This window comes from Acinonyx jubatus, chromosome B3, assembly GCF_027475565.1.
Source record: "Acinonyx jubatus isolate Ajub_Pintada_27869175 chromosome B3, VMU_Ajub_asm_v1.0, whole genome shotgun sequence".
Taxonomy (NCBI): domain Eukaryota; kingdom Metazoa; phylum Chordata; class Mammalia; order Carnivora; family Felidae; genus Acinonyx; species Acinonyx jubatus.
In genome coordinates this window covers 143333506-143340929 of record NC_069386.1, presented here as the reverse complement: position 1 = coordinate 143340929, position 7424 = coordinate 143333506, and the positions used below count along the sequence as shown (strand labels likewise).

The 7424-nt window shown below is 63.9% G+C and overlaps 1 long non-coding RNA gene across 1 annotated transcript; it reads left to right on the top strand.

Annotated features, from left to right (window-relative positions):
- Positions 1-317: 317 nt before the first annotated feature.
- On the top strand, positions 318-2359 carry LOC128316142 (uncharacterized). Its single transcript, XR_008299756.1, has 2 exons — positions 318-956; positions 1926-2359. It is a non-coding gene; the product is annotated as an uncharacterized LOC128316142 (long non-coding RNA).
- Positions 2360-7424: the final 5065 nt, after the last annotated feature.

Sequence of the window (7424 nt, the reverse complement as noted above, 5' to 3'; positions counted from 1 at the left end):
CGGGAAAGGCAGCCAACGCCGTGTCGAGCGCTCGAGGCCCACGTGGCGAGTGGCCTCCCTCCGGGGCGTCGCGGACGACCACCCACCGTGGGGAGGGCTCTGCTGCTCAGTGCTGCTGGACGGCACGGAGGGAGGCTGGAGCCCTCTGCGGTTTAGTGACTCCAGCCCCTGCCGGGAAGGGCTCAGAGGCCCCCGCCGCCCCCAACTGGAGGCCTGCCCACCGTGTTTCCAAGCTGCCCAGTCACAGGCTCGGGTGCTGCGGTGGGCCAGGGCCTGTGCTTGACACAGAGCGGGACCCAGACAAGGACGGGGCACAGTGAGAACAGGCTTCTCTCCAAGAGCGTGGGACGTGGGCAGGGGCCGAGGCAGGCCACGTGATGGCCACGCTTTGCGGATGCAGGTGCTCCTGAATCCAAAGGCCCCGGGCAGGGTGGCGGGGCCTGAGAGACCAGGGCGAGGGGCCGGGGTGCCGCACGAAGGGGCTGGAGCTGAGTCCCTCCCTGGCCCCTGAGCCTCTCAGCCCTCCGGCCGGGGAGGCCCCCACACCACCCACACAGCCCGGGCTCTGGCTCAGTGCCGCGGTGGGACTCCCGTGGTGCTGCCCTCTCCCTGGGAAGCCTCCGGTAGGGGTCTGCTACCACCGGGCCGTCCTCTCCGTCTTCCTGGACCCCCCTCCGGGACGGACGCCGGCTCATCTGTGGATGCAGAGCCCAGCTGTGTCCGGGGAGATTTTGCCAAACGCTTGCGCGGCTTCTAGAGCCATCGGAGATGACCGTTCCGGAAGCTTCTGAAGCAGCAGATTCTTCGAGAGAATGGAAGGACACCGTCCCCCAACTGTCGTGCCCCCCTGTCGTGACAGGGAGCGCCCCCATCACACGTGTGTCCCCGGGCCCCTTGGCACTACACCAGATCAGAGGGGCGAAGGGGCAGAGGCTCCTGACAGCAGTGAGATATTTGTATGTTAAAAGACCCAGGTTTTAAAAAGTCGGTCGTACCCACTGGGTTATCTCATAATTTTATGTAAAGCACAGTTTCACAGCTAGCCGTGCTGATTCTGAAACTGCACCTGGCAGGATGTCCCGGGACTCGGCGGCTCTGGCCTCCCGGGGTCCTTGAGGCCCTGCTCCTTCGGGGGGCTCCATGGCCGTCTGCCTCCCAGAGTGGAGGCCTGCACCCTGAATCAGTGGCTGTTCCCAAGAGAAGCGGGACGTGGCTGTGGTGCTCTGGATGGGGACCCTGAGGGGTGAGCTGGAGGGGCCGGTCTGAGGGCCCAGGTGGAACCCAGGGTACCGGCCGTGGGCACCAGGACCTCCTCTGCAGCCTCAAATGCCCAGGAAGACGGCCGGGTCTAGCTGTGATCCCGTTGGCTGGGGACCCGAGGTCCTCAGGACAGCTGCCCGTCAGTGAGCCTTCCTGGGGTTGGCTCCCGCACCTGCCACAAGGCGATGGGGGGCCTGCCAGCAGCAGACACAGCCCCCGAGAGGGCATTGTCATCACCCCCGATTTACGGGCAGGCCGGCGGGCCGAGCGACGGAGGGACCGCCACCCGGGCCCGGCGCTGTGAGGGGCAGGGGCTGGCTAGGGGCTCACCGCTTCTTGGGCCAAAGCTTACTGTCTTCCCGTACAGTGGGGGGGCGGAGCACCCAGGGGCCGGGAACACCCGAGAAGCTTGCGGTGGTCCCGCACCGCCCACGGGCCGGCTCTGCTGCGAGCACGAGGCAGCCCCGCCTTTAGCCCCACAGGCCCCACACCGTGTCCCCGCCTGGGCCGGCACTGGCCCCTGGGGGCACCCGGTGAGCCAGGCCCTCGGCTTCGCAGACTTGCTAGGAAAATCCAACAGGTTAACGGGTCGCGGACGGCTGGGCCCAGGGTCGTGACGGCTAGTAAGTTCGTCCTCAGTATTTCACAGAAGCGCTCGTTTGCAGTCACGGGCCGCTTTCCAGAGGAAAAAGACGCTTCGGAGAAGCAGCAGAACCCTGTTAACGTCTCTGCTTTAAGAAAAATAAGGAAGAAGTCAGGAGCCGCATCGCCTTCCGTCAAGACACCTGCAGGACCCGATTTAATTTCTGCTGCCGTGGACGACGGAGCCAGGAATTCTCACCTCACGGGAGGACTTTCGAAGGAGGAGGTGCTAAGTACATCACGTCCAAAATTAACACGGCCTTCCAATCTACGCACCAATTCAAAACCCGATTTAACAGCCTGCTCTTACCGAAGTCAATTGGCGAGCATTCCATTATAAACACAGATGAAATCCCCCCCCATCTACCAGATAAATAATTTTCTCCCCACACCTAAGCGGCACGCATTAACTTAACGGGTAATGATCTAAATTATGTATTAAACTCAATTACTTTTTATTACCGCTTTCCAATTAGGGTGCCCTGATTGACTCGCCCGCACGGTGCCTTCTCGTGGGATGGACCCTGTCTCCCGGCCCCGGTTCCGGCCGTGCTCGCGCCACTCGGCCGGGGCTAATTGAGTATCTGCCCTCCACCCAGCCGGTGGCCGAGGCGCGGTTCCTGATGCTGAATTACCAGCTAAATTACCCATCTGCCGGAGTTCCTCTCGGCAAACTCTTCTAACACGGGAATCTCTCCCGGCCTCCCGCACGGAGCGCCCCGCCAACCCCAGGGACGATGCACCCCCAGGGCAGGCTCCGGGGACCGGTGGGCCCTTCCACGGTCGGGCACCGTGAGGCTACCGTGACAAACACTCTGACTTCCCAGAGATAACGGACGGCCACGTCCGTCGTGGGCCGGCCGCCGGGTCCTCCGGCAACCAGCCTCCCTCGTCACAACCTCCCCTCCTTAGCGAAAACATTCATTTGAAGAACCCAGACTCCTCTGACAATGGTCACCTGTGTTCTTATCCTCGACTCTACTGTCTGGGTCCTGGGGCAGGGAGCCCGAGCTCAGGTGTGGGCAGGTTCAGAAACAGGCGCAGGCCTCCTGGTTCGTAGGCCGAGTCCTCTGCTGCGTTCTCCCGGGGGGAAGGTGTGGGGAGCTCTTGGGGGGCTCTCATAAGGGCCCAAAGCCCTCACAAGGGGCGGCACAACTGGGGTGAGCCACCTTGGAGCAGACCCTCCCTTCGCCGGTCCCCCCCACCAAGGGCAAAGTGACAGGCTGGAGGGGGGCCCAGACCCCTCCCCCCCCCCCTGGGAGGGGAGGGAGGCTTCTCGGATGGAGATGGAGGGCTGGGAACCACAACACTACTGGCCTCCGGGGCCTTGACCGTCCACCCGGCCTCTCCGAGCAGCCCTGAGGGGGCCCGTGTGGCTGGATGGGGGCTGCCCACGGGCACGCCGTGGGGTGGGGTGGGGGTGACCGGGCCTCGCCTCACCAGCCAGGGAGCAGAGAAGAGCCTCCGGGCAGGCCCCCCAGAGAACCCTCTGGAAAGCTAGCAGCCAACAAGTGGGCATCCGTGTGCCATCCATCTGCTACCCCAGAGTGAGCCCCCACCAGCCCAGCCCCTGAGGGCGGGCGGACGAGAGACAAGCTGCAGACGCGGAGCCAGGGAAGAGGTTTCAACTGCCAGGTCTGACCCTCGACCCTGCAGGGACGCCGTGCCCACATTCCAAGTGGCCGAACGTCCTGGCCCCGGGTGAGGGTGGCGTCCAGAGAGCGTGGGGTGCCAGCCGGCTCTGTGGTCACCTGGGGGGCTATCGAAGAAACGCCTCCTGTCTGCGCTCATGGCCCAGCAGCATCCTGGAGCCGGCAGTGAGCGGGAGGGCGGCCCTGGCTGGCCCGCACCTAAGACCCCCCAGAACCCCACAGGGTCGGAGGGCCCTCTCACCTTCCAGCACAGGGAAAATCCAGTGAGACTCAGAGGGCCCTCTGGGGCAGAGCCGGGATGGGACCTCTTGTGTATGGCAGGCTCACACCCGACCCTCGACGTCTGCAGCTGCCGTCAGGAGCCTGGGAGAGGTCTGTGCAGCAGGGTCCTGGTGGAGGGGAGAAGCCCGTGCAGTCCTGGGTCCAGGGTCACGTCCAGAGGTGTAGCTGGGCACTAGAGGACCGTGAAATCCAAACCTGGCAGAGATGGGAGGGTGTGTGAGTGAGCACGGGTGTGTGTGCTCACGTCTGTGTGTACGTGTGAGCGTGTGCATGCTGGGAGCCTCACCAGCAGGGTCCTCAGGCTCGTCGAAACCCCCAGTCTGGGACACCTGCTCGCCTGGCACAGGTCGGTGGGAAGGATCGTGGCTTTTGGCACCAGCTTGGAGGCCTCTGGGCCCCGTCTCCCCCTTCACCCCTGAGTGGCCTCAGGTGACGTGACCTCTCCAAGCCTGGCCACCTCCTCTTCCCCTCCACTGCTGTCCCACCACAGGGTCCCCCTGGCGGTCCCTCCGGCCACACCTGCTCCAGGCTGGCACAGGGGTGGCCAGGAGACCCGGCCCCTGAACCCTCCTGAAGGTCTGTCCCTGTGCTGGGGCCCTAGGGGCCACAGGCAAGAAGGAGGCCCGGCTGTAGCCTCCGGGGACCCAGGAGGCGTGACCTAGGAGCGCAGGCCGGGCAGGGAGGGCACCGAGGCTGGACAGTCCTGGAGGACTGTCTGGAGGAGGAGGCTTCCTGCCACAGCCCTCGCCCTGGCCCGCATCCCTTTCTGGTGGTTCCGCTCTGGGGCAGTCTCAGTGCCGGTGACGGACAAGAAAGTGCCATCCCCTCGAGCCTGCGGCCCCCGCCCCGTCTCACATGGCCCTGGAGTTGGCTTTTTGTTTGTTTGATGAATTCTTCCGATGTTCAAGAAAGAAATTAATTTTACTTATTCCTCCAAGCGGTCATTAGAAAAGCTTTTAATGAACACAGTAAAATCCAACTAATTATCACAATGGCATTTTACTCTAAATAAAATTGACAGGAACCACGAATGTGACGCGTATAATTCTCCTCAGTTTATTAAAACCCATTTATCACACTTTATCCTAGAGGAAACTCATCATATTGGTCTGCGATAATTTAACTAATATTTCCTTGCTGCATCTAATATTTAAGGGGAGTTTACTGATATTAAAGTCATAATGCATTACATGGAGATGACCTTGCATTCTAATTACTGTTCTTGGTGAGGAGTGGGGCACAATCCTGGCAGCCCTCTAGGCGGGAGCCAGCGTGCAGCTAACGCGGGGCTCTCCTTACACGAGATCCCTTCCCGGTCTCCGTGGGTCAATCCGGCTGTCCAGAGTGGCACGGGAGGGACACACTTCCCCCTGAACTTGGCTGGGGCCTGGGGTGGAGACCCCCGAGGGTGACCCCTGAGTGACCACACCGAGCCCAAGTTCGCATCCCTGGTGTCCCCCAGAACCGCGGCAGATGCACCTGAGTGTGGAAAACAGGGCTTCTTTCTGGTAACTTCTGACCCGGAAACCACGTTCTTCCTAAACCCAGGCTTGAAAGGTCAGCGTTGCGGCACACGTCCGGCTCTGAGATCACGTCTGTATACCTTGAAGAGTCGCCAGACTTGGGCGGCGGGACCTCTGCTTCGTGTCCGGTGCGCATGGCTCCAGGCTGAGTCCCGCCATCGGCCCCTCCCCAGCACGCATACCTGCATCGGCCGGGAGACCGCCAAGCCCGCACTGCGCCCCCCCTTGCCCACGCTGCGCCCGACTCGCCCACGCTGCGCCCCACTCGCCCCCGCTGCGCCCCCCTCGCCCCCGCTGAGCCCCCCTCACCCCCGCTGTGACCTGCTCACCCCCCGCTGCGCCCCCCTGGCCCACGCTGTGACCCACTCGCTCACACACGCTGGTGGGGTCAGGCAGCCCGTGCTGCTGTGGTGGGCGATTCCGGATGAAAACAACCACAGACGGGCTGATCCCAAGCTCGCTGTTCCCACGCGCCTGTGCAGGCTCAGTGAGGGGTCTGCCCATCGGGCACCCTGGCTGACGCTGTCCCCCCCATCCTGTGACGCTGCCCTCTCAGCACGGGGTTCCTGGGGTCCCACCTGCCATCACTGCTTCAGGCTCCCCCTTGGAGGGACCGCATTCCGCCGCTCGGGCACAGCTGATTCCAGACTGCGGTGACGCAGGGGAAGCCGTGCCCGTCCCGTGAGCCGACCGGGGCACCAGTGATGGAGCTGCCATCTGTCCCCCGGCACGACTTCCGTGCTTCCAGCTCTGGTCACGTGGCCCGACCAAGACGCCATTGAGACCCCTGGCCACCGACCCCCACGCTCCTCCTGCCACCGCTTCTCTGGCTTTCACTGCCGCGCGGCCCACAGCACGCAGACCGTTCTCGTCCCCAGCCGCCCTCTCCTGTCTCCGTGGAGGGGCTCTGGTCACCTCACGGAGCCCCAGGTCCCGGAGGAATGGGGACACGCCCTCCCCCTCCCCCCACCTCCCTCCCAGCCCTCCTCTGCCCGCGGAGGCTGCCTCCAGGACTCTCCGTGAGAAGCCACAGAAGCCAACCTCCCCGCCACCCTCCTTCCCTCCCCTCCCCAAAGGTGGAACTCACCCCTAGCACTCCCCTCCTGCACCCACCCTGTCCCCAACTCCACCTGCTTTCTCCAGGGCCAGGCTTGACCTTAAACTTGAGCTTGCTTGCTGAGTCTCAGGGACTCCTTCTGTCCCCTGTCACTTATCCCCCACGCACACCGGCCTCCCCTGGTTTCTCCCCCTACCTGGGTGCCCACCTGCCCCTCTGTCCCTGCTCCCGGTTCACCCGGCGCCTCCTCCCGCTCCTCAAACCCAGGGACCCGCCCGCGGCGTCACCCCCTCCTCCTCCCGGAGACTCATCCCCACCTCCAGCCCCGACAGCCTTTCTCCTGAGCCCCAGACCCGGAGAGCAAGCTGCCTCCTCCAGTCTCTCCCTCTTGCCACAGTCCTTCCGTAAATCACCCGAGTGGCCCGTCCTGCGTCCCTGGGGAGCAGAGCACAGAGCGGGGGGGGGGGGGGGGGGGGGGGGGAAGGGGGGTGTCCTCCCCCTCCCCCACCGTGTGGAGGCGCTAGCCTGGTGTCTGTACGCCGGGGCGCACACGTGTGCACGTACAAACGACAGCGTGCAGTTGTGTCCGGTGGTTTTGCCGTGAAACCAGTGGACTCGTGCATATTTCACGGCTTGTCTGCAACTCGCTTTGCGCGCGAGCTCCGCGTCTCGGGGAGCTGTGGCCTGTGCGCGCAGCCGGCCTCGTGTTTGGATGGAGGCGTGGCTCCGTCCTGGGGCCCTGGTCCTCCGCTCTTCTCTGCTGGGGAAGAGTCAGCCGCTTCTGCGCGCTTCCCTCTCGTGTTGCTTCTTCCGAATTCTTCTACGCACGTGGCGTTCCTCCCCGGGGCAGATCTGGGGGGCGGGGGGGCACAGGGCTGTTTTTCACGGACGTTCCCAAGGCGTGTCCTGAAAAGGCTGGAAAGAGGACCCCTCCCGACGCACGGAGCCTGCCTGTTTTTCCCACGCCCTAGCCATCGCTGGAGAGAAAAGCTCCGCCTTCCTTTCCGG